Genomic DNA, 23,086 nt, shown 5'->3' with positions numbered 1-23,086 from the left:
GGCTCAAGTAGCATATTCAAGTCCCATTGCCCTCAACTGCAGGTTGCCAACGGAACATGAAAGGGGCCGGCCGGTGGTGCAGCGGTGAGGTCCGCACCTTCTGGGTCGGTGGCCCGGGGTGGGCCGGGTGGACCCTCGGGTGAGCCTGCTCACCACTGCTTCAGGCATTCTGGGGCAGGCGTCCGAGGTAGTGTAGAGGCAGATGGGAAGGGACGTTAGACAGGGCCAGACTTCCACAGCAAATACGGGAGCATTGCCAGCAGATGTGAGCTCAGCGATGCACTTCTGCCAGAACAAAACCGATTCAAAGTTGCAAAGCATAGAGAAACTGAAGCTGAAAAGAAAAAGTGAACAACTGCATGCCAGTGAGAAGGATGAGATCTCTATGAAGAAACTTAGCAAAACAGGTGAAAGCCATGGCAATGGAAAACTAACAAACGTTGGGGGACAGAAGTTCAAGAAGACACAAGGAGAAAGAAGGAGATTCCAGGATCTAGGAGTGGAAGCATCAACACACTGGAAACGTCCCTACCGGAGCAAGGAATCTCTGGATTCCATGCAATCCCAGTCAAAGTTGCAGCAATGTTTCCCACAGAGACAGAAGAGGGAATCCTAAAGCTTCTAGTCAGCAACAAGAGACCCTGACTAGGCAAAGGAATCCTCAGGAAAACGAAAAAAGCAGGACGTGGCACACTTTCCGATTTCAACATATAGGACGAAGCACTAGGTACCGAGACGGCACAGTCTGGGCACCAAAACAGGCACACAGACCCATGCAACAGAATCGAGAACCCAGAGCCCAACTCAAACGTACATGGACAGCCCATTTTCGACCAGGGAGCCAAGAGGAGACAGCGGAGAAAGGAGAGTCTCTACCATAAACGGTGCTGGGAAGCCTGCACAGCCACATGGAACACAACGAGAGTACACCATGATGTTACACCTGGCACACACACCACCTGAAATGGATCAAAGCCTTGAATGGCAGACTTGAAACCGTGAACCTTGTAGCAGAAGACCTAGGCAGAGTGCTCTTTGCCATCGGTCTGAGCCGCCTGTTTGGAAGAAGCAAGTCCGACTGGGCCAGGGCAACCAAGTCAACAAGAAACCAACAGGACCACGTCAAATGCGGACGCTTCTGCCCAGTGAAGGAAACCATCGACTGAATGCAAAGATAGCACAACGACTGGGGGAGGATGTTTGCAAACCACACATCGGACAAGGGGTGAAAAGCCCAAAGATGCAATCAACTCGCACGTCCCCACAAGAAAAAAAAAAAAAAAACAAGCCAATGAAAACCTGGGCAGAAGATGGAAACAGAGATTTCCGCCAAGAAGATCGAAAGAGGGCCAACGGGTGCATGAACACTTGTTCACCGTCATTAAGTCTCAGGCCAATGCAAATGCAAACTGCAAGGGCACAGCAGCTCACTGTGGTCACAATGGCTATAAGGAAGCAGACAGGAAGCCACAAGTGTCAGAGAGGAGGTGGAGAGAAGGGAAGCCTCCTGCACCGTTGGTGGGAGTGCAGACCGGTGCAGCCACTACGCCAAGCGGTGTGGAACTGCCTCAGAACTTTAAGAATCCATGTCCCATATGATCCAGCTATTCCTCTGCGGCGTGTTGATCCAAAGAACTCGGAAACACTCCTGCATAAAGACATGTGCACCGCTGAGTTCACCACAGCGTCACTCCCACTACCCAAGACTTGGAAGCCTCCCTGGAGCCCAGCAAGGGACGAGTGCAGAAGGAAGATGGGCTATAGCCACGCAATGGCATACCAGTCAGCCGGAACCAAGGATGCAATCCAGCCACTTGTGACCACCAGAATGGCTGTGAGGGTTTTAGGGAAGTGAAACAAGCCCCAGGGAGCAAGGCAAGTACCGTAGGACCTCACTTAAGAGGAGAAGGAAAAACAAGCGGTCAGGAACATGTGGCACGGGACATTTGATTGGGGGTTCCCAGAGACAAAGCGGGGAGGTGTGAGAGGGTGAAACAGATGATGAGGCACAAGTGTGTGGTGAGGGCCTGCTATTAGGCTTACGCAGGGGAAGATGATGTAAGCTACACGGAAGTCTACATCGATGAGGATGCAAATCGGAAAGATATAGGATGTTCTAATGCAGGGTTGCGGCAATAAATTCACCTAAAAGCAAAAAAAATCCAAAATGGGGTCCAGAATGACGGCATAAAGCTTTGGGGCTGAAAGAGATTAGAGAAGGTGAACTTCCAAGGCTGGAAAATCACCTCAAAATGCGTACTGATGCTACAGAAAGGTACACCCTTCCAAATAGATGAAGAGGAATACTACCCACAGAACATGCTGCCTGCTAAACCCATGCACCCACGGAAAAGGTTACCGTCCAGGATGTTACTACTAATCACCTTCACGAATAATCCAAACAGGCCCACGTGTTCCCCATCTCAGGCAAAAGGTTGGTCCAAAAGTCCAATTCAGGGCCGGCCCTGTGGCGGAGCGGGTAAGTGCCCACGTTCCGCTTGGCCGGCCCAGGCCTCACTGTTTCACATCACGGGTGCAGATCACATTAGCAGTGTTAGGACATACAGATTTCATGGTACGGTGCGGACAGGGATCATAAACTAAGTAGCAATGGTGAGGTCACCTTATCAATACGCACCAGAAAAAGAACCGTGAGGCTTTTACAATCCATGAACGCATCTGGTACACTTCCCCAGAGGAAGAAGGAAGGAAAACATGGGACCTGCCAAGGTGGAATCGGCAGAGTGCTAGGAGATGGCACGATCATTGCGCATCAGAGGACTGCCCGGGCAACTTCAACTTGGGAGGGAGTCCAGGACTTTCTCTGGGGAACGTCCACCCACTTGGCCATCTACATAAAATGTAAGAGGTAAAACCCAGGATAATCTTACAGGACAGAAACCAGTGTCTAGAGAGAATGTAGCAGGCCTTCCAAAGTTCGAGGAGCAAGACAGAAACCGACAAGAAATCGAGAAAAAGGAAAACTATCCTACCAGGAAAGGGTGAGGAGTCGGACTGGCCTGAGATGGCTCTGAAACTCTGTGTGCACGCAGGTTGTCAGGACAACTTCGAATTTTGAGGTTGTTTATGACATCACGAGGATCCTGTCCGCCAAGATGGCCGCACGGTTACAGACCGAGGATTGGCCTAGGCTAGGCTATTACAGGGAGGGATACCCAGAAACAGCTTTGAGAAACAGAAAGCGGACACAGAAACTGGAAGACATAAAACAGACGCTGATTCGAGGGGTAAGAAAGGAATCCTTGGCAAGAAGCGAGAATAGAGGGACAAGCCCCGAGAGGAGAACGTTGTCATCTATTCAAGTCTATGGGGAGGCCATGCTGATTCAAGCTTGCAACTTGATTGGAAGCAAGAGGCCGGACTTGGGCCTTCTCAGACCTACGTGGTCCTTCTGCCTTAAGCATAAGCCAAAGTCAAGAATGAGGTCTTGAGGACGTTGAAGAGAAGACTCGATGCCTCCTTTCCTAGGCCCCTGGCATTCTTTGCAGATCAGTCTCACTTTCCATAGCTCTGGCGTCACGGGGGCCCACCGGGTACATGCTAATGTGTCCCAAGAGATGTCTTGGAAGCCTTGAAGGAATGGAGCCCCGTCACGCTTGGGCTACGTCTCTTTGTTTGGAAGTGCTCTACAAGGGTGCTGAAAAGCACCCTTTTCCACAGGGCTTCGTTCCTTCGTGAAGGCTGCCCTCCCAGGCTAGTGTGCTCAGTTTGCCTCCATCGAAATTCTCTCCCCCTACCTCTTGCCGTAGAAGGATTATTGATTATGTGTTTTGACACCACATGTAAGGAAGTGGGCTGAAAATGAGAACATTACAATTCTGTTTCAAGAAAAAGAAACAGGCCAGGGCTGAGGATGTAAGGCAAACAAATGGCACAGCCTATAGAAATAAAGTAAGCCCGTATCTAGACGGCACCTGGGGGAACGTTCCAGGATCAGGGGTGAAGTTTGAAACTTCCCAAATCCGGAAAGGAGACAGAAAAATATCTTTCCTGGAGAGAGGGATTCATCAGATTCGTCTAATTTGTCTTGGAAACATTGTGTCCGTGAAGGGGGATGCCAGGACCACCTCGAGTTTGGAGTTTCTGACCTCAGGATGTCAAACCAACCCAGATGACCACGTGTTCCCAGTGCTTAGTTTGACCCAGGCTAGGACAGCAAAGACTCCTTCAAGTGACCGGTGCAAATTCAAAGACAACAACCAAGAGTCACGAAAGCACTCACACCTCGGCCTAGAGAACATACGGTGATTCCAGAAATGCCAAATGAATCACTTGGAATGAAGGGGAACGGACTGATAAGCATGTCTAAGGGGGATAGCCGAGAAATACCATGACGATTCTCCTATGGAAAAGAGACAAAGGTCCCAGAAAATGGAAGGCGAACAGAAATCACACCTGGATAATCCACAATGAAAGATGATGTCCGTCTTTAGACAGACTCTGCTGGAACGTTTGAAAGGCAGAGAAATTCACAAGCCAAAAGACGCCAGCGAAGGTCAAGGCTGGGCTAAGTGGGAAGGGTGAGTTATGAGACTGCTCCAAGCGGGCCAGGAAACCGTGTGTCCGTGGAGCTTGCCGGGACAGCAGAGACACGATTATGACCAATCCTCTGACATCGCAGTGGACCCGAAAAACAACCTGGCCTCCTCTACACAGTGCCAGAGTTGGGCTCAAGTAGCATATTCAAGTCCCATTGCCCTCAACTGCAGGTTGCCAACGGAACATGAAAGGGGCCGGCCGGTGGTGCAGCGGTGAGGTCCGCACCTTCTGGGTCGGTGGCCCGGGGTGGGCCGGGTGGACCCTCGGGTGAGCCTGCTCACCACTGCTTCAGGCATTCTGGGGCAGGCGTCCGAGGTAGTGTAGAGGCAGATGGGAAGGGACGTTAGACAGGGCCAGACTTCCACAGCAAATACGGGAGCATTGCCAGCAGATGTGAGCTCAGCGATGCACTTCTGCCAGAACAAAACCGATTCAAAGTTGCAAAGCATAGAGAAACTGAAGCTGAAAAGAAAAAGTGAACAACTGCATGCCAGTGAGAAGGATGAGATCTCTATGAAGAAACTTAGCAAAACAGGTGAAAGCCATGGCAATGGAAAACTAACAAACGTTGGGGGACAGAAGTTCAAGAAGACACAAGGAGAAAGAAGGAGATTCCAGGATCTAGGAGTGGAAGCATCAACACACTGGAAACGTCCCTACCGGAGCAAGGAATCTCTGGATTCCATGCAATCCCAGTCAAAGTTGCAGCAATGTTTCCCACAGAGACAGAAGAGGGAATCCTAAAGCTTCTAGCCAGCAACAAGAGACCCTGACTAGGCAAAGGAATCCTCAGGAAAACGAAAAAAGCAGGACGTGGCACACTTTCCGATTTCAACATATAGGACGAAGCACTAGGTACCGAGACGGCACAGTCTGGGCACCAAAACAGGCACACAGACCCATGCAACAGAATCGAGAACCCAGAGCCCAACTCAAACGTACATGGACAGCCCATTTTCGACCAGGGAGCCAAGAGGAGACAGCGGAGAAAGGAGAGTCTCTACCATAAACGGTGCTGGGAAGCCTGCACAGCCACATGGAACACAACGAGAGTACACCATGATGTTACACCTGGCACACACACCACCTGAAATGGATCAAAGCCTTGAATGGCAGACTTGAAACCGTGAACCTTGTAGCAGAAGACCTAGGCAGAGTGCTCTTTGCCATCGGTCTGAGCCGCCTGTTTGGAAGAAGCAAGTCCGACTGGGCCAGGGCAACCAAGTCAACAAGAAACCAACGGGACCACGTCAAATGCGGACGCTTCTGCCCAGTGAAGGAAACCATCGACTGAATGCAAAGATAGCACAACGACTGGGGGAGGATGTTTGCAAACCACACATCGGACAAGGGGTGAAAAGCCCAAAGATGCAATCAACTCGCACGTCCCCACAAGAAAAAAAAAAAAAAACAAGCCAATGAAAACCTGGGCAGAAGATGGAAACAGAGATTTCCGCCAAGAAGATCGAAAGAGGGCCAACGGGTGCATGAACACTTGTTCACCGTCATTAAGTCTCAGGCCAATGCAAATGCAAACTGCAAGGGCACAGCAGCTCACTGTGGTCACAATGGCTATAAGGAAGCAGACAGGAAGCCACAAGTGTCAGAGAGGAGGTGGAGAGAAGGGAAGCCTCCTGCACCGTTGGTGGGAGTGCAGACCGGTGCAGGCACTACGCCAAGCGGTGTGGAACTGCCTCAGAACTTTAAGAATCCATGTCCCATATGATCCAGCTATTCCTCTGCGGCGTGTTGATCCAAAGAACTCGGAAACACTCCTGCATAAAGACATGTGCACCGCTGAGTTCACCACAGCGTCACTCCCACTACCCAAGACTTGGAAGCCTCCCTGGAGCCCAGCAAGGGACGAGTGCAGAAGGAAGATGGGCTATAGCCACGCAATGGCATACCAGTCAGCCGGAACCAAGGATGCAATCCAGCCACTTGTGACCACCAGAATCGCTGTGAGGGTTTTAAGGAAGTGAAACAAGCCCCAGGGAGCAAGGCAAGTACCGTAGGACCTCACTTAAGAGGAGAAGGATAAACAAGCGGTCAGGAACAGGTGGCACGGGTCATTTGATTGGGGGTTCCCAGAGACAAAGCGGGCAGGTGTGAGAGGGTGAAACAGATGATGAGGCACAAGTGTGTGGTGAGGGCCTGCTATTAGGCTTACGCAGGGGAAGATGATGTAAGCTACACGGAAGTCTACATCGATGAGGATGCAAATCGGAAAGATATAGGATGTTCTAATGCAGGGTTGCGGCAATAAATTCACCTAAAAGCAAAAAAAAATCCTAAATGGGGTCCAGAATGACGGCATAAAGCTTTGGGGCTGAAAGAGATTAGAGAAGGTGAACTTCCAAGGCTGGAAAATCACCTCAAAATGCGTACTGATGCTACAGAAAGGTAGACCCTTCCAAATAGATGAAGAGGAATACTACCCACAGAACATGCTGCCTGCTAAACCCATGCACCCACGGAAAAGGTTACCGTCCAGGATGTTACTACTAATCACCTTCACGAATAATCCAAACAGGCCCACGTGTTCCCAAGCTCAGGCAAAAGGTTGGTCCAAAAGTCCAATTCAGGGCCGGCCCTGTGGCGGAGCGGGTAAGTGCCCACGTTCTGCTTGGCCGGCCCAGGCCTCACTGTTTCACATCACGGCTGCAGATCACATTAGCAGTGTTAGGACATACAGATTTCATGGTACGGTGCGGACAGGGATCATAAACTAAGTAGCAATGTTGCGGTCACGTTATCAATACGCACCAGAAAAAGAACCGTGAGGCTTTTACAATCCATGAACGCATCTGGTACACTTCCCCAGAGGAAGAAGGAAGGAAAACATGGGACCTGCCAAGGTGGAATCGGCAGAGTGCTAGGAGATGGCACGATCATTGCGCATCAGAGGACTGCCCGGGCAACTTCAACTTGGGAGGGAGTCCAGGACTTTCTCTGGGGAACGTCCACCCACTTGGCCATCTACATAAAATGTAAGAGGTAAAACCCAGGATAATCTTACAGGACAGAAACCAGTGTCTAGAGAGAATGTAGCAGGCCTTCCAAAGTTCGAGGAGCAAGACAGAAACCGACAAGAAATCGAGAAAAAGGAAAACTATCCTACCAGGAAAGGGTGAGGAGTCGGACTGGCCTGAGATGGCTCTGAAACTCTGTGTGCACGCAGGTTGTCAGGACAACTTCGAATTTTGAGGTTGTTTATGACATCACGAGGATCATGTCCACCAAGATGGCCGCACGGTTACAGACTGAGGATTGGCCTAGGCTAGGCTATTACAGGGAGGGATACCCAGAAACAGCTTTGAGAAACAGAAAGCGGACACAGAAACTGGAAGACATAAAACAGACGCTGATTCGAGGGGTAAGAAAGGAATCCTTGGCAAGAAGCGAGAATAGAGGGACAAGCCCCGAGAGGAGAACGTTGTCATCTATTCAAGTCTATGGGGAGGCCATGCTGATTCAAGCTTGCAACTTGATTGGAAGCAAGAGGCCGGACTTGGGCCTTCTCAGACCTACGTGGTCCTTCTGCCTTAAGCATAAGCCAAAGTCAAGAATGAGGTCTTGAGGACGTTGAAGAGAAGACTCGATGCCTCCTTTCCTAGGCCCCTGGCATTCTTTGCAGATCAGTCTCACTTTCCATAGCTCTGGCGTCACGGGGGCCCACCGGGTACATGCTAATGTGTCCCAAGAGATGTCTTGGAAGCCTTGAAGGAATGGAGCCCCGTCACGCTTGGGCTACGTCTCTTTGTTTGGAAGTGCTCTACAAGGGTGCTGAAAAGCACCCTTTTCCACAGGGCTTCGTTCCTTCGTGAAGGCTGCCCTCCCAGGCTAGTGTGCTCAGTTTGCCTCCATCGAAATTCTCTCCCCCTACCTCTTGCCGTAGAAGGATTATTGATTATGTGTTTTGACACCACATGTAAGGAAGTGGGCTGAAAATGAGAACATTACAATTCTGTTTCAAGAAAAAGAAACAGGCCAGGACTGAGGATGTAAGGCAAACAAATGGCACAGCCTATAGAAATAAAGTAAGCCCGTATCTAGACGGCACCTGGGGGAACGTTCCAGGATCAGGGGTGAAGTTTGAAACTTCCCAAATCCGGAAAGGAGACAGAAAAATATCTTTCCTGGAGAGAGGGATTCATCAGATTCGTCTAATTTGTCTTGGAAACATTGTGTCCGTGAAGGGGGATGCCAGGACCACCTCGAGTTTGGAGTTTGTGACCTCAGGATGTCAAACCAACCCAGATGACCACGTGTTCCCAGTGCTTAGTTTGACCCAGGCTATGACAGCAAAGACTCCTTCAAGTGACCGGTGCAAATTCAAAGACAACAACCAAGAGTCACGAAAGCACTCACACCTCGGCCTAGACAACATACGGTGATTCCAGAAATGCCAAATGAATCACTTGGAATGAAGGGGAACGGACTGATAAGCATGTCTAAGGGGGATAGCCGAGAAATACCATGACGATTCTCCTATGGAAAAGAGACAAAGGTCCCAGAAAATGGAAGGCGAACAGAAATCACACCTGGATAATCCACAATGAAAGATGATGTCCGTCTTTGGACAGACTCTGCTGGAACGTTTGAAAGGCAGAGAAATTCACAAGCCAAAAGACGGCAGCGAAGGTCAAGGCTGGGCTAAGTGGGCAGGGTGAGTTATGAGACTGCTCCAAGCGGGCCAGGAAACCGTGTGTCCGTGGAGCTTGCCGGGACAGCAGAGACACGATTATGACCAATCCTCTGACATTGCAGGGCAGAGTTCTAGGAGATCACATGATCATTGCGCATCAGAGGATTGCCCGGGCAACTTCAACTTGGGAGGGAGTCCAGGACTTTCTCTGGGGTTGTCCACCCACTTGGCCATCTACATAAAATGTAAGAGGTAAAACCAAGGATAATCTTACAGGGCAGAAACCAGTGTCTAGAGAGAATGTAGCAGGCCTTCCAAAGTTCGAGGAGCAAGTCAGAAACCGACAAGAAATCGAGAAAAAGGAAAACTATCCTACCTGGAAAGGGTGAGGAGTCGGACTGGCCTGAGATCCTCCTCCACCTCACCAAAAATTTTTAGTGCCCCGTCATAAATGTTTAGAGGCCTGTCATAAATGTTTAAAACCTTACCATAAATACTTGAAGCCCACCAATCAAAGCCTGTCCCAGGAGCACTTCCACGTGCCAGCCTATTCTCCCTAACCCCTTACATTTTGCCCCAAATCCTGAATCAGGGAGACAGCTCTGAGGGCACATGCTCCCTGTCTCCCTGCAGATCCATCTCGCAGAATCAAAGCTGACTCTCCCCCAAGGCTGGCGCCACAATCAATCGGCTTGTTTATGCAACACCACGCAGAGAACTCCAATTCTGTGCAGTAACACTACTCAGAGCTCCGTGGAATGTGACCTTTTCATAAAGCACTTTCTTCATTTGATGTTTCTATCAGTCCTGAGAAGCAATGAAGCAGGGGTTATTTTACAGATTTTTATAGGTAATTTTGAATATTGTATAGGCGAGAAAACCAAGTCTGGGAGAATGCATCACTTCCAAATGTCAGAATCGGAACTAGAACCCAGGTGTTTGAACACCAAATCTAGCGTCCTTTCCCCCACACAGTGCTTCCCCCGCGGTGGGGATCAACACAGGTTTGTTGAAAACAAATGGGTGAAAATCATGAAAAGGTGAGCACAGTGGTAGCTATTCACCATTCTGGACTTGAAGAGTTCAGTTCTGAGGCATGAAAGTGTGTGCTACATACAGAAGGAATTCCATCCTAAATGACTTATTATTTTTTAATGTGGTATTTAAAGAAGCACTTTCTCAGCTAGGAGAAAAGTGAGCCATTCAAAGAAGCTCGCCTTTTCTGGGCCGGGGGCTCTGGCGCAGAGTGTCCAGGCAGGGGAGGCTGGGTCGGCGCCAGGTGACCTTCCAGGACAAATCCCCCTGCCCAGAGATAGCGAGGGAAAGAGAAGCTCCCCTTGGAAGGCCGCGGCTAGGTTGGAGACTTCACGCCCACGCCCCGAGTCCCGCCTGCTACTGCATTGCTGCGGCGCCCCCACCAGAGTAATAATGATTCCTGGGAGTCTCCTGGTGCCTCATACCCTCCGCTCCTCTTCTGCTCCAGTGAGCGTTTCCTCGGAGTCACTCTGGAACCTTTAGCCTGAGTCTCACCCTCGCCCACCCATTCATGTCCAAAAAATGCAGTCCAGGCCGGAAAAAGAGCCAGGACTTGAGGGAGGGGGTATGTTGGAGAGGCCAGAAGATGACTGGGTCCCCAGCGTTGTAGTGGGGCAGTGGCCAGTCTGTCCCAGGCACGGCTTCTGTCAGGTACCCACACCCCTGCATGGGCAGAGCTGAGGCCAGAGCCTCCTTTTCAGCTTAGAGCTGCCAGTCCTTCCCACTTCATTTCCTGTTAAAATGCAAATAGGACCAGCAGCCTTATTTGTAACAGCCCCAAACAGGCAACTACCTACTGTTCTTCAGTAAGGAACTAGGTAATAAAGAATGGTGCCCCGCAGGATGGTGCATACTGTGCATTCGTTAGGAAGAACCAAGTTGATCCAGGTGCGCTTGCATGGAAAGGCTCTCCAAGATACGAGTAAAAAAATCACATTGCAGAAAAATAATTGCACCACTGTTTTGTAACTAATGGGGTTCAGGGCAGGCTGCCTCAAGATGTTCCACTCTGATGTGTGTGGATTATTTTGAGCTGAAGACAATAAAGGCTCAGAAACACTTAGGAAGAACATTCAACCTTCCCCCAAACTGCCTAAAGAATTTAACATAGAAGCCCTGTTCCAAGAAGGAGCTCATACCATATGATAGCTATAGTATAATGTTAAATAGGTGTTGATGGAAAGACACCAACAAACCCATTTTTTGGCCCAGCAAAAGCTGTCTGACAAACATTTCCATTTCCATCTCCATGTAAATTGTCTTCCTCTCCTCTGAAATCCCAAATCACTACTCCCAACATCCTCCTTGTCTATGGATGAGGATATTTAAACAGGTAGCCTCAGCCAGATGGCTGAGTTACTCACTCTTTCCTGAGTTTCTCCCATATATACATGTTATTAAACTTTGTTTGATTTCCTCCTGCTAACCTGCCTTTTTAATTATTTGACCGGTCATAAGAACCTTAAGGGAAAGAGTGAGGGGAATTCTCCCACTTCCCCAACATAAACAATACATCTACGTGAATATACTATACACAACACACAAAGACTGTATTGTAAAGAGAAAGATCCGGTAGGGCACACCGAAAAGTGGGTTGGGGAAGTGAAGAGTCAATCTCAGTTTTTAAAAAATCTTTTATAATTACCATATATTTATATCTTAAGTGCATGACCTTTTTTTAAAAAAAACTTTTTTTAGAACAGTTTTAGATTTTACAGAAAAATTGCGAATACAGAGTTCTCACAAACACTGTGTTATTCTGTTCTGTTATTAACATATTAGCATGGTGGTTTTGCTACAATGAATGAGCCAATATTGATGCATTATTAGCCAATATCCAGACTTCATTCAGATTTCCTTAGTCTTTACCTAATGTATTTTTACCAGGATACCACATTACATTTAGTTTTTATATCTTCTTAGGCTTCTCTTGGCTGTGACAGTACTTGTCTCAAATTTTCCCTGTTTTTGATGACCGTGACAGTTTTGAGGAGTACTGGTCAGGTATTTTGTAGAATATCCCTCAACTGGGATTTCTCTCATGTTTTTCTTACGATTAGACTAGAATTATGTATTCTTGGGAGGAAGACCAGAACGGAGTACATACTATCACTGCTGGTTGATCACTTGACGTTGACCTTGATCACGTGGCTGAGGCAGTGTGTCAGGCTTCTCTACTCTCCCCACCCCCACCCCTATTTGCATACTGTGTGTGACCTTCTTAATGCAGAAAGTTTTCTTTACCTTAAAGAGAGTCACTAACAATGGCACATCGGGAAGATGGAAAGGGCTTGGGGAATTCCCTCCCCGCTAGTGCGGTGTAGGGCGGGATCCGTCGAGGGAGGTGGAGGATAGTAGAAGCTCCACGCCGACCTCCAAACCCTCGCTGTGCCCTCCTCAGTTCGGGAGCCGGAAGGCCTATGGCTTCCTTCCCCCGCCTCTTGGAGGCTGGTCCCCACCCACTGGCCTGGGCTCTCACCTGGGGGCGGGGCCGCACCCAGACCACGCCCCCGCCCCGCCCCGGGGCTCTTAGAGCGGCCGCGCCCGCTCAGTTTTCCCCACAGCGGGCTTCTCCTCCCGCCCCGCCCAGACGGCTGCGGCGTCCGGGAGTCCGGAGTGTCCCAAGTGCCCCTGGAGAGCGGGAGTGGGACGGAGCTTGAGGCTGAGCCAAGGCGCCGCACCCCGAACGCCCGCGGAGAGAGCGGCTGCTGCCCACATCCCCGTTCGTCCCACGCCGTCCCCCGCCCCGTTGTCCAGTGGCCCGGTGAGTGAGGGTCCCCAGCTGCCCGGGGGCACAGGACGGGGCGGCGGCTGTGTGCCGCGACCCCCGCAGATGAGGCCCGGACAGCCCCGCGCCCCCTCCCGGCCTGGCCCTGCGGCTTCCTGGTTGCACAGCATGGGGGCGGGGACGGGTGTAGGGCTGGTCCCGGACAGGCTGCCGCGGCCTGCCTGCTCAGCTAGACAAGCGGCGGGGGGTGCCCTCCCTGTGGGGTGGGCGGTGCACAGGCCGTACCCTGGTGTGTAGGGCCATGGGATTGTCCTGTGCGGCCTAGGCCTGCTTGGGACTGGGTGAACAAGCGACCAGAAGGCGACTGGCTGGTGTGGGGGATGGCCGGTGGCCCAGGGCCCTCTGACCCAGCTGAGTTCTCGAGAGTATGTGTGCCCTTCTGGGAAAGACTTGTGCTGAGGAGAGAGTAGAGGAGGCTGCCTTCAGGAACTTTCCTCCGGAACTGGAAGGACACAAATTCCTGGGAGCTGCTAGTGCTGGAGTTTGTAAGGCACCTTATTTGAGAGAACGTGGGATCCATCCAGGTGCTGTGTTCACCTGTGTTTACCGTCTCTGCCTTTCCCTCTTCTCCAATCTTAAACTACATTTTCAGGGAAGGATTCTTGGACTTTTATCTCTCCCTCGGCTCAGCCCAGCCCTCTGAGGGCTTAAAAAGGTAGAAACCCGTCTATTGGCTTAAAGGAGAGTTGTGAAGTTCGTCATCTAGAGACTGGAGAGGAGTTAAGCTAGCTAGTGCTAGCCTAAGCTGGCAGCAGTCTGCCCTAGACGTTTCTGTCCCCGCCCCTCTGATGAGTGACCTGTCTATGGAGACTGGGTGTTTTAGGACAGACCCTAGAAATCCATGGTAGCCAGCCACTCTGCTGTCGCCCCGCAGCCTTCCTTTGCTCCCTGCTGCCCTGACCTGGGCATGGAGTGGCTCCGTGAGGGGTGAGCCCCTGCCCTGCCCACACAACAGGAACAGAAGCTTGCAGGGCAGGGTCAGGCTGAGTCCAGGAGCTGGACAGGCAGGGCATGCTACTTTGCTCACTCCTGACTGGCCTGATTATGATCTTCATTCCTTCCTTGCTTCAGTCCATTGTTGGGGATTCTGGGAGGATTAACATGGCCTCTTCCCTCAAGGCATTCTCTGTGCTACAAGGGGTTCCCTGACAAGAGAGGCCAGCTGAGGTGCTAGGGCAGTTTGTTGCCCTGGCATTGGGTGCTCACTACCTTGGGCTCCTGCATCCCTCCTTAATCTCGTCTCTTACCAGTATCTGTGCCTTGGTTTCCTCATCTTTAAACTACGGGTACTAATAATACCTGCCTCCTGGGGTTATTGTGAGGATTCAGTGAGTTACTATATTTAAGGACTTTACAGCTCAGGCACTACAGAACAGTCAGAACAGGTGGTGACTGGTACACTATGCCTGTGTGTTCCAGGTAGATGTCACCCAGATTAGACGTAAAGCTTACAGCTGGGCCTGGTGTGTAACTAATGATCTGTGAGTGTCAGCGATAGTAATATAATGATAATAATAATAGCTGTCACTCCCTTCATGCAACTGAAGATCCATCTGAGTTGAGCCACTCCTCTCCTAACCTGTCTCTCTGTCTTAGCTCATGGTGGAATGCCCTGCTTTCCCCATTTTTGCCTATTAATCACAGCCCTTATGGGAGCCATCGAGGTGCCTGCCTCATGTAGGTGCTCAGAAGATGTTGGTTGAGTGACAGTGGCAGGCCAGGGGAGTAAGATTTCTCTATTGGTAAAATATTAGACCTTGAAGGCTCGGTTTAGATAGGCAAAAAAAAAACACAAAACAAAACAAAAAACGGTGAGGAGAGTGAGATAGAAACTATTCCAGACTGAGAGCTGAGGGTAGACACTGGTCGAGAGGCCAAGTTGGAGTCCCTTTTGATTCCTTTATGTAGCCAGGTTGAGGATGATCGATAGGGTCCATTTCGATTGCTTTTGCTAGAAGGCCAAGATCAGTGGGAGATGCTGTGGTCATCTCTCTTCGCTGCCTCCTCCTGCCGCCCCCACACCCGAAAGCCTGTTCCTGGCACTTGGTCCCATGGGGGCAGTCGGGAGAGTCTGTGTGTGGGTGTGCTTCACAATCACAGACAAGCAAACAGGCTTAGGGTTTTCTGCATTTTTCTCTACAACACCTTCTGACCCCATTGCCCCTAGAACACCAGAAATTTGAGTGATGCCTAGATAGGAAAGCTCTTAGGGAAAATGAAGAAACTGAAGTTTCCTTGTTAGGAATTTGCATTTTTAAAAGGAGTTGTTGAAAGTAGTGGAACTTTCTAATAATCAGTGAAACCATACCGAGTTAGGCCAACTGATCCTGACCCTGTACTCCATGACATAAAGGTCTGATGTCACACAGTGGTGTGCTTGTGCTCCTGAAGGTCCTGTTGCCTTAGTGGAAAAGGGAGGACTCACTCTTGAAATTGAGAGGGAAGTCAGGTGCTGCCAGCCTCTTACACCTGGAGCATGGGTTGAGGCTGGCTTGGAGGGCAGTGAGATGAGAGCAGTCTGAGGGAGGGTGAAGAGGACGACCTCCAAGGCTGCTAACAGGGAGGCAGAGGGAGTATGGCAGATTAAGCCTGGGGAGTGGCATCTTTGAGGGAAAGTGGTGTGTATCTGGGGGGACTCATGATAGCAGATGTGAGCTTGTTGTGTCCACCTAAAAGGTCACAGCTTTTTTTAGGAAGTGGGTGACAAGGCATATTTCTGTTGAACTCAGCATACCCACTGTTTGCCTAGCCCTGTGCTGTGTGCACAAAAGCAGAGGCCACTCCCATCCTCCCTAGGTTGTCCTGGATTCCCCTGAGACATCGGACACTGGATGAGAACCAGGTCTGCAGGCTGGGGTAGATCATGAATTCTGTTCTGGACATGGTGCGTTTGAGATACCAAGTAGACAGGTGGGTCTGGGACTCAGGAGGGATATAGGCTAGAGAGATATTTTTGTCTAGGTTGTGTTTGATGTCAAGGGCATGGTGAGATTGAGGAACTCACCTAGAACAGCTGAGTAAAGGAAGATGAGCCTATAAAGGAGCCAGAAGGGGGAAGGAAAACCAGGACTGTGTCATATCACAGAAGCCAGGGTGAGTCTGCTTCAGTAGGAGGCATTGGTCAGCAGAGGCCATTGCTGCCACAGGAAGTGATGTGGAGGAGATTCAACACCTTAAGTTGTGGCTGTTTTGGTGGGATGATGGGAGCAGAAGCCAGGTGGGAATGAATGGGTGGAGGAGTAGCAAGAGGTGAGGATCTGGGGAGACTGAGTGTAGACAAGCTTTGAAAATGTCGGTTTTGAAGGTGAGGAGAAAGATTGGGTGATGCTGGTGGAGGACCACATTGAGGGGGTATTTGCTTCTGTTTCCTCAACCAGTCATCCTCCTATTCCCATTGCACCCTGAGAAGTTAGCAGTGTGGATGGCCTGTGGTCCCATGGTCCCCATGATAGCCAGATTTTTAGAAGGGATGGGTAAAATGAGATTTGCCTGCAAACCCCAGGGATAGGCCTGGGTACTGCTTCTCTCCCTTGGCAGTTCCTGCCTCCTTCCTGTAGGTCCGAGATAGACAGCTCTGACTTGCTGTTACACATTTCCTTCCCCTATTGAGGCCACAGGAAGGACTTTCTCTGTTCCCCAAGGGATATGACAAAATAGTACACAAAAATGTTTCAGGGCCGTATGAAGACTGGGCCCGTCTTATGCTCTGTTCTATGCTTGCATTTTAAGTCGCATAAACTATTTCAGGGGACTGGAATGGCTAAGCCTTGTTGTACCATGAAATCCTAGTGAGTGGTTTTCTAAGTCCTATTTCCAGATAAAGGCAAATGGCTGGAAAAAACTCTCAGCCTACTGAGGCAGGATTGTTGAAAAGTCTTCAAAATATTTTTAATATTAATATTTTCACTTCTTGTTTTTCTTTGTCTTTACCTAATATGTCTTTACCCAACCCTTATTTTATTTTATTTTTATCTTTTTGGGGTTCCAGTTGACATAAATTTTTTTTCTTCATTTTTTTTATTGTGGTCATAATAGCTTATAACATAGTGAGATTTCAGTTGTACATTATTGTTTGTCATACACCACATAAGTATGCCCCTTCACCCCTTAGTGCCTACCCTCCACCCCCTTCCCCTGGTAACCACTAGTCTCTTTGTCCGTAAGTTTGTTTATATTCCACATATGAGTGAAATCATACAGTGTTTGTCTTTCTCTGTCTGGTTTATTTCACTTTACATGATGCCCTCAAGGTTCATCCATGTGGTTGCGAATGGGATGATTTTGTCTTTTTTCATAGCTGAGTAGTATTCCATTGCATGTATATACCACATCTTCTTTATCCAGTCATCTGTCGATGGGCACTCGGGTTGCTTCCATGTCTTGGCTATCGTGGATAATGCTGCAATGAACATAGGGGTGCATAAGTCTCTTTGAATTGTTGATTTCCAGTTCTTTGGGTAAATATCCAATAGTGAGATAGCTGGGTTATATGCCAACCCTTAATTTTTAACCTTTCTTTCTCTCGTAAAAAAAAAAAATTGGGGCCAGCCCAGTGGCATAGTGGCTTAGTTTGCATCCTCTGCTTCAGTGACCTGGGGTTCACAGGTTCGGATACTGGAGGCAGACCTATACACTGCTCATCAAGCCATGCTGTGGTGGCATCCCATATAGAGGAAGACTGGTACAGATGTTAGCTCAGGGACAGTCTTCCTCAGAAAAAAAAAAAATGTCTATCTTGTAATCAGCACATGACTTGGGGTTTAGGGGGAAGATGGCAGAACGCAATGATAACAACAAAACAGATTTGGTAGTTTCTGTCTTTGCTAGAGAATTCAGACTGTTTGCCTCCCAGCTTGTGTGGATTTAAGATCTGTTGCCAGTCTTCTTCCCTTTTTTTTTCTTCCCAAAGCCCCAGCACGTAGTGGCATATCCTAGTTGTAAGTCATTGTAGTTCTCTGTGGGATGCCGCCACAGCATGGCCAGATGAGTGGTGCTAGGTTGGCGCCCAGGATCCGAACCAGTGAACCCTGCTGTGCTGAAGTGGTGCACACAAACTTAACCACTTGGCCACTGGGCCGGCCCTGCATCTTGTTTCCTATTTATTATTTGTTATATATTTGGTTGTTCTTTCTTTCCTGACTTCTGCTATCTTGGTTAAGTTTTTCATCATCTCTCTTCCCCACCCTACCTGCATTAGGATTCAGATTTGGTCATGAATTAGGAGAAGAGCTGCTCGCTCTCTCTTGAGAAACTGGAGTTCAGGGTTAGTAAGTGTCTGTTCCGTGAAGTTGTCTAGGCACCAGTCTCCTTGGGTAGAGTTGCTTCCAGCATTCTCCAGGGCTGGAGTTTTCAAACTTGAGCATGTATGAGGTCTGTGGTGAGGTTTGTGAATTCTCATTTCTGACAGGTGCCCACACAGTGCTGAAGCCACCAGTCTGGGCACCACACTTTGGGTAGTGCTGCTCTAAGTGCTTCCCTACCCTGTGTGGCCCAGGACAGCTGACTTTCATGGCATGGCCCTGCCTAGCTCCCAGGGAGGCTCGGAAATATAGCCCTTATTTGGGGTCGCCATGTGCCAGGCTGTTAGGGAAGCAAGAGGGGGCAGATGGTTGAGGGGGATAACCAGACATTTCTGGAACACCACCCACTGCTCTCCTTAATTTGGAACCAGTGCTGTGCTTATCAGTCTTGCCATTGGTTAAGCCAGTATTCCTCAGTTCGGAAGTGGCAATGGTATGTCACAACAGTGGCCAGCCAGCAGGCAGTGGAAGCGTGGCAGCTTCGATCCTGTGGGCTGGTGAATAAGAGGCAAGCTTGTGTTCTGAGAGTCAGCAGCTTCCAGGCTGTTCCTGATAGTCACGTCTGGCAGCTGTGCGCTCTGCCACTTGGAGCCACCTCCTGATCTTACAGGCCCTATGGGGTTAGGTTGGCCCCTCCAAGACTCACCTTCAGGTTGGAGAGTATCTGGCTGTGCTTCTTCCTCCCAGCTTGACTTCCTCACTTTAAGGTATTACACACAAGTGACTTTCCAGGAGAGTTTGGGGGCAAAGGGCATTTGAACCCTGAACTGAGCTGGGGCTGTTGGTCCGTGCATCTCCTGATACCCTAGAGATCAGAACAAGTGTCTGCCGACCCCTACTCTCTGCTGTTGTTAACTCACAGGGAGGTGAAGCTGGAGAGAAGCAACTTTACAGAGGCCTCCCTGGAGCAGATGATGCTTTCTGTGTGGCTTGATTATATGGGACTATATTTGGGAGGCAGCAGAGTCACTGTGTCACTCTCTCTTTCCCAGGGTAGCCTTTGCATTTCCCAAGCTGCATTCTCCAGCCCAGGAAGGTGGATTGAAGCCCTGAGGTGTGCTGGCTGGAGGGGAGCCATCATGCGCCGTGGTGTATCAGCCTGGAAACTGAGAAACATGGTTCTAGTGTGTGTCCTGCCCCCAGCTGATCCTGAGACCTCAGGCAGGCCCCTTCTGCTCTCTGGGCCTCGGCTCCCACCTCAGTAAAATAAGCCAGTTGAACCAAATGATCTCATGAAGGCCCCTTCTGTTTCTGACGTTCTAGGATTTCTATGTGATCCAAATGCCAGTGCACTGGGAATTGACTTTATTTCTAAGACGTGTCTTTCAGACCCAGCTTGGCTCAAGTTCAGCCCCTTGGTGAGGCCTGGACACTGCCCCCTTGCCACTCTCCCAGCCTTCTTTGCTCCGGTGCCAGCCCTTGGAGGCAGGGTCTGAGCCACTGCCTGGCTAAGGATTGACATAGGCTCCAGCTATTCTTAATTCATGGCGCGTAGCTAGGGAGTTGAATGTTTAACAGTACGTTCCTTAGGCTTTTTGTTCAGTCTGGGAAAAATATGGTCAGGGTTGGTGGAATGCTGCCCTAGGCTCTGTGGCTTGCTTCTGTGGCCTACTGGCACTCATGACCCATACCTCAGAGGTGAGGCAGAGCCCCATGAAGGCAGGGCACTAGGGCTCTGCAGTGCCTGCAGAGGGGAGGGCCATGTACACCTTCCCAGCAGAGTGAGGGATGTTCATACACCCTCCCAAGTCACTTGAGGTCCTGCCTTGCTGTGAGAGGGAGAAAGGGGAATGTCTTCCATGTGTCTTCTCTACCCCTAGAATTCCTGGAGCCCGTGTCCCAGAAGCTCTGATCAAAGAGGTCATTGGAACAGGTGCCACCCAGGGTGGAAGAGATCAATCAGGGTCCACTGGTGTCCTGTTGGTGTGTGTCAAGGACCTCACTGTGCCCAGCCCTGTGCTAGCTGCTGGCAGGAGGTGGAGAGTGCTGTCCTATGGCCTGGGCACGGACTCTGTCACTGAGAGGCCTAGGAAAAAGTAATCCTGGCTCTAGCACTGGTTGGGTGTGTGACGCTTGCTTGTCAAGAATCATCTCTGAACCCTAGTTCCCTTGAGGTGATAATACCTACCTTGGAGGAACACTGTGAAGGTTAATGAGGTAATATATGTACCTATTATAGGTACTGGGAAAAGGGGAGTATTATTAGAACACTAGAGGACATAGAAAACATTTTAGGTCAAGTGCTGATAAATTCCAGGAAGAGCGATAATGTGGGTGAGGAGATCAGGGTGGGCTTCCTGAAGGATTTAGGGCTCCATCTGTCCTAAAGGAAGGCCAGGATTGACATAGGCTTAAGGAAGGGGTAAAGGAGACAAGGAAGACAGACCAGGTAGAGGGACTATCTGAGCAGAAGTCATGAAGATGGAAAGTGCTGAGATAATGGCTTGGCTGAGCTTCGGACATGCATTTCCTGCAGTTCTTTCCATCACATATGTATCTGTGGGAACCTTCCATTTTCTTGCCATGGCACAGTGTAACTCTTGGCCCACGGCCCTTTAGCTGAGCTTAGGCTCCCTCCTGCACAGGGGTCAGCCCATAGTGGAGATCTGAGAGAATCTTCTCCGCTAATGTGATCTATAGGCTCTGGTAGGGATTTCTTTTCAGCTTCCAGCTGTACAAGGCTGGCTGGGGCCTTTGTCACCATTAGAAGAGCAGCCATGGGTAGTTGCAGGAGAGGTTTCCAGGGGCTTCTAGGTAAGGCAGGGGTACCTCAGCCATATGGAGCTGGAATAGATACTCTCTCAGGTCTTCTGGGTCTGAAGGGACTGAGCCTTTCCAAGAACTTGGCGGTGGTGTATCAGGGTCTCCCTAGTAGAGCCCAGGGCTCTCCCTGATGCCTTTAGATCTTTATTTAGTTTTATCTGCCACCCCACTTCCCCCAATTTACTGTGAGAGAGGATCTGTTAGTGACTTTCATATGGAGGTGAGATGGCTCATCGCATCTTAACCAGCAGGGCCCTGGATGACATTGGTTTCTCTGATTACAAGTGCAGCTGTCTGCAGGGACAGCCCAGTGGGGACAGTGGGCAGCTGATGCAGGCACACCTGGCTGAAGGGGACAGCTCCTGTAGCCCTAGCTGTGTGCTACCATATGGAAATGGACATGTTGCCAGATCTCTTATTTTTCCATTAAAAAAAAATTTAAATCAGGTGAGAGTCTCTTTTCAGACCTACCCCCTCCCTACAAAGAAATGAATGTTCGTCAACTACAAAATCTTCCCAGAGCCCCAGGTTCTGGGCAGCACAAGTCGACAACCACAGATCCCTCACAGGTTCACTTGTTTTGTAGGTGAGGGAGGGAGATGCCCAGGAGAGCCTTAGGTTTGCCAAGGTCCGTCAGAGAGAAGCCAGCTTTCTAGACACCCCTCCCACCCTTCCTCTCAGTTCCCAAAGAGCAGACGTCTTGATTCTCAGCCTTCATCTCTATTCTTGCTGGGGGAATGGCTCTTCAACGTGGCGTGGGTATTTTCCTGTGACTGCTCTTTGTGTTTATCGCCCCGTCTAGAGGGAAAGCCTGGTGCAGGCCAGGACTTCTTTTCCCCTTCTGTCCCTGGGGAGTCTAGCCCAGCGCTGAGTGCCTCTCTGAGCCCAGAAGTGGAATTACTGTGAATCTAATGAAATTTCATTCTCAGCTTCAGCCATCCCCCTCATGCCCCAGTGGCCCTTCCAAAGCTCTAGGAGGGGCCCTAGCAATGAACTCACAAAGTCATACAGTATTGTAAAATTTGCAAAAAAAAAGATATTGTATATTCTTTTTCTTGAAGAAGGTCTCTAAAACTGCATAAGCTCCACAAAACCTGGACCTCCCCCCTTAGATGCTGGTAAAAACCCAGCGATTGGCTGGCATCCTGTCTTCTGGACAGTGAGCTCTTGGCTTAGGGGCAGGAGGTGGGTGTCCTGGGCCATTCCTGTTAGGATCTTGCTGTGTCACCTTGGCATGTCACTTCCTCCTTTCTGGTTGTCAGTTTCCCCACTTGTGAAATGAGAGCTGAGGTGGGGTGGGTGGGAATGAACTGAGTCATCTCTAGGGCTGAGTGACCTCTGGCATCTCAGTTGTGTGATCCTGGCTGACTGGGTGTGATTGCCCCGCCCATGCAGATCACACTGCTGAACCTCCCCCCATTGGAGTATTTGCATTGCTGGCTAGGTGGGGCTGGCCTGGCCACACAGGTGACTCATGTTGACTGATAATACAAGTGAGCAAAGCTTTATTGAGCTCTTATTTCTAGACATGCAGGAAAGGTGAGCACCTGGTCCCTCCTTTCTTGGTTAATGGTCTTTTTGTGATCTTGGTGGTTTATTGCTTTCTTTGTCAAAGAAAGTTTGCTGAGTTAGGTATACTTGTGCACAGATCTCTTGTTTAAAGAAAGCAGAGGCCTTTTTGAAGAGAATATCATGGAAGGATCTGGAGGGAAAGACAGAAGCAATGGTCACTGTATGTATTAGTTTTCTATTGTTGCCATAAAAGACCATAATCTTAGTGACGTAAAACAACACAATTTTTTTGGTGGTAAAGTATACATAACATAAAATTTACCATTTTAGTCATTTTTAAAAGGTATACAGTTCAGTGGTGTTAAGTACATTCACATTATTGTGCAACCATCACCACCATCCATCTCTAGAACTTTTTCATCTTTCCAGACTGAAACTCTGCCCCTATTAAACAATAACACTCCCGTCCCCCCTTCTTCT

General features: G+C 49.6%; 1 protein-coding gene across 2 annotated transcripts in view; it reads left to right on the top strand.

The window, feature by feature from the left end:
* The first annotated feature begins 12,768 nt into the window (after nucleotides 1-12,768).
* LOC139041734 (annexin A11-like) overlaps nucleotides 12,769-23,086 on the top strand; it is a 39,054-nt gene continuing 28,736 nt past the window's right edge. Inside the window, exon 1 of one of the 2 annotated variants that reach the window (XM_070495910.1) lies at nucleotides 12,769-13,007. The gene's annotated coding sequence lies outside the window, so the exon portion shown is untranslated. The remainder of the gene's footprint in view (nucleotides 13,008-23,086) is intronic. The other variant, XM_070495909.1, reaches the window with a different exon arrangement.

The sequence above is a fragment of the Equus asinus genome, chromosome 23, assembly GCF_041296235.1.
Source record: "Equus asinus isolate D_3611 breed Donkey chromosome 23, EquAss-T2T_v2, whole genome shotgun sequence".
Taxonomy (NCBI): Eukaryota; Metazoa; Chordata; class Mammalia; order Perissodactyla; family Equidae; genus Equus; species Equus asinus.
The sequence above is the reverse complement of the archived record's forward strand: the minus strand, read 5'-3'. Positions and strand labels throughout refer to the sequence as shown.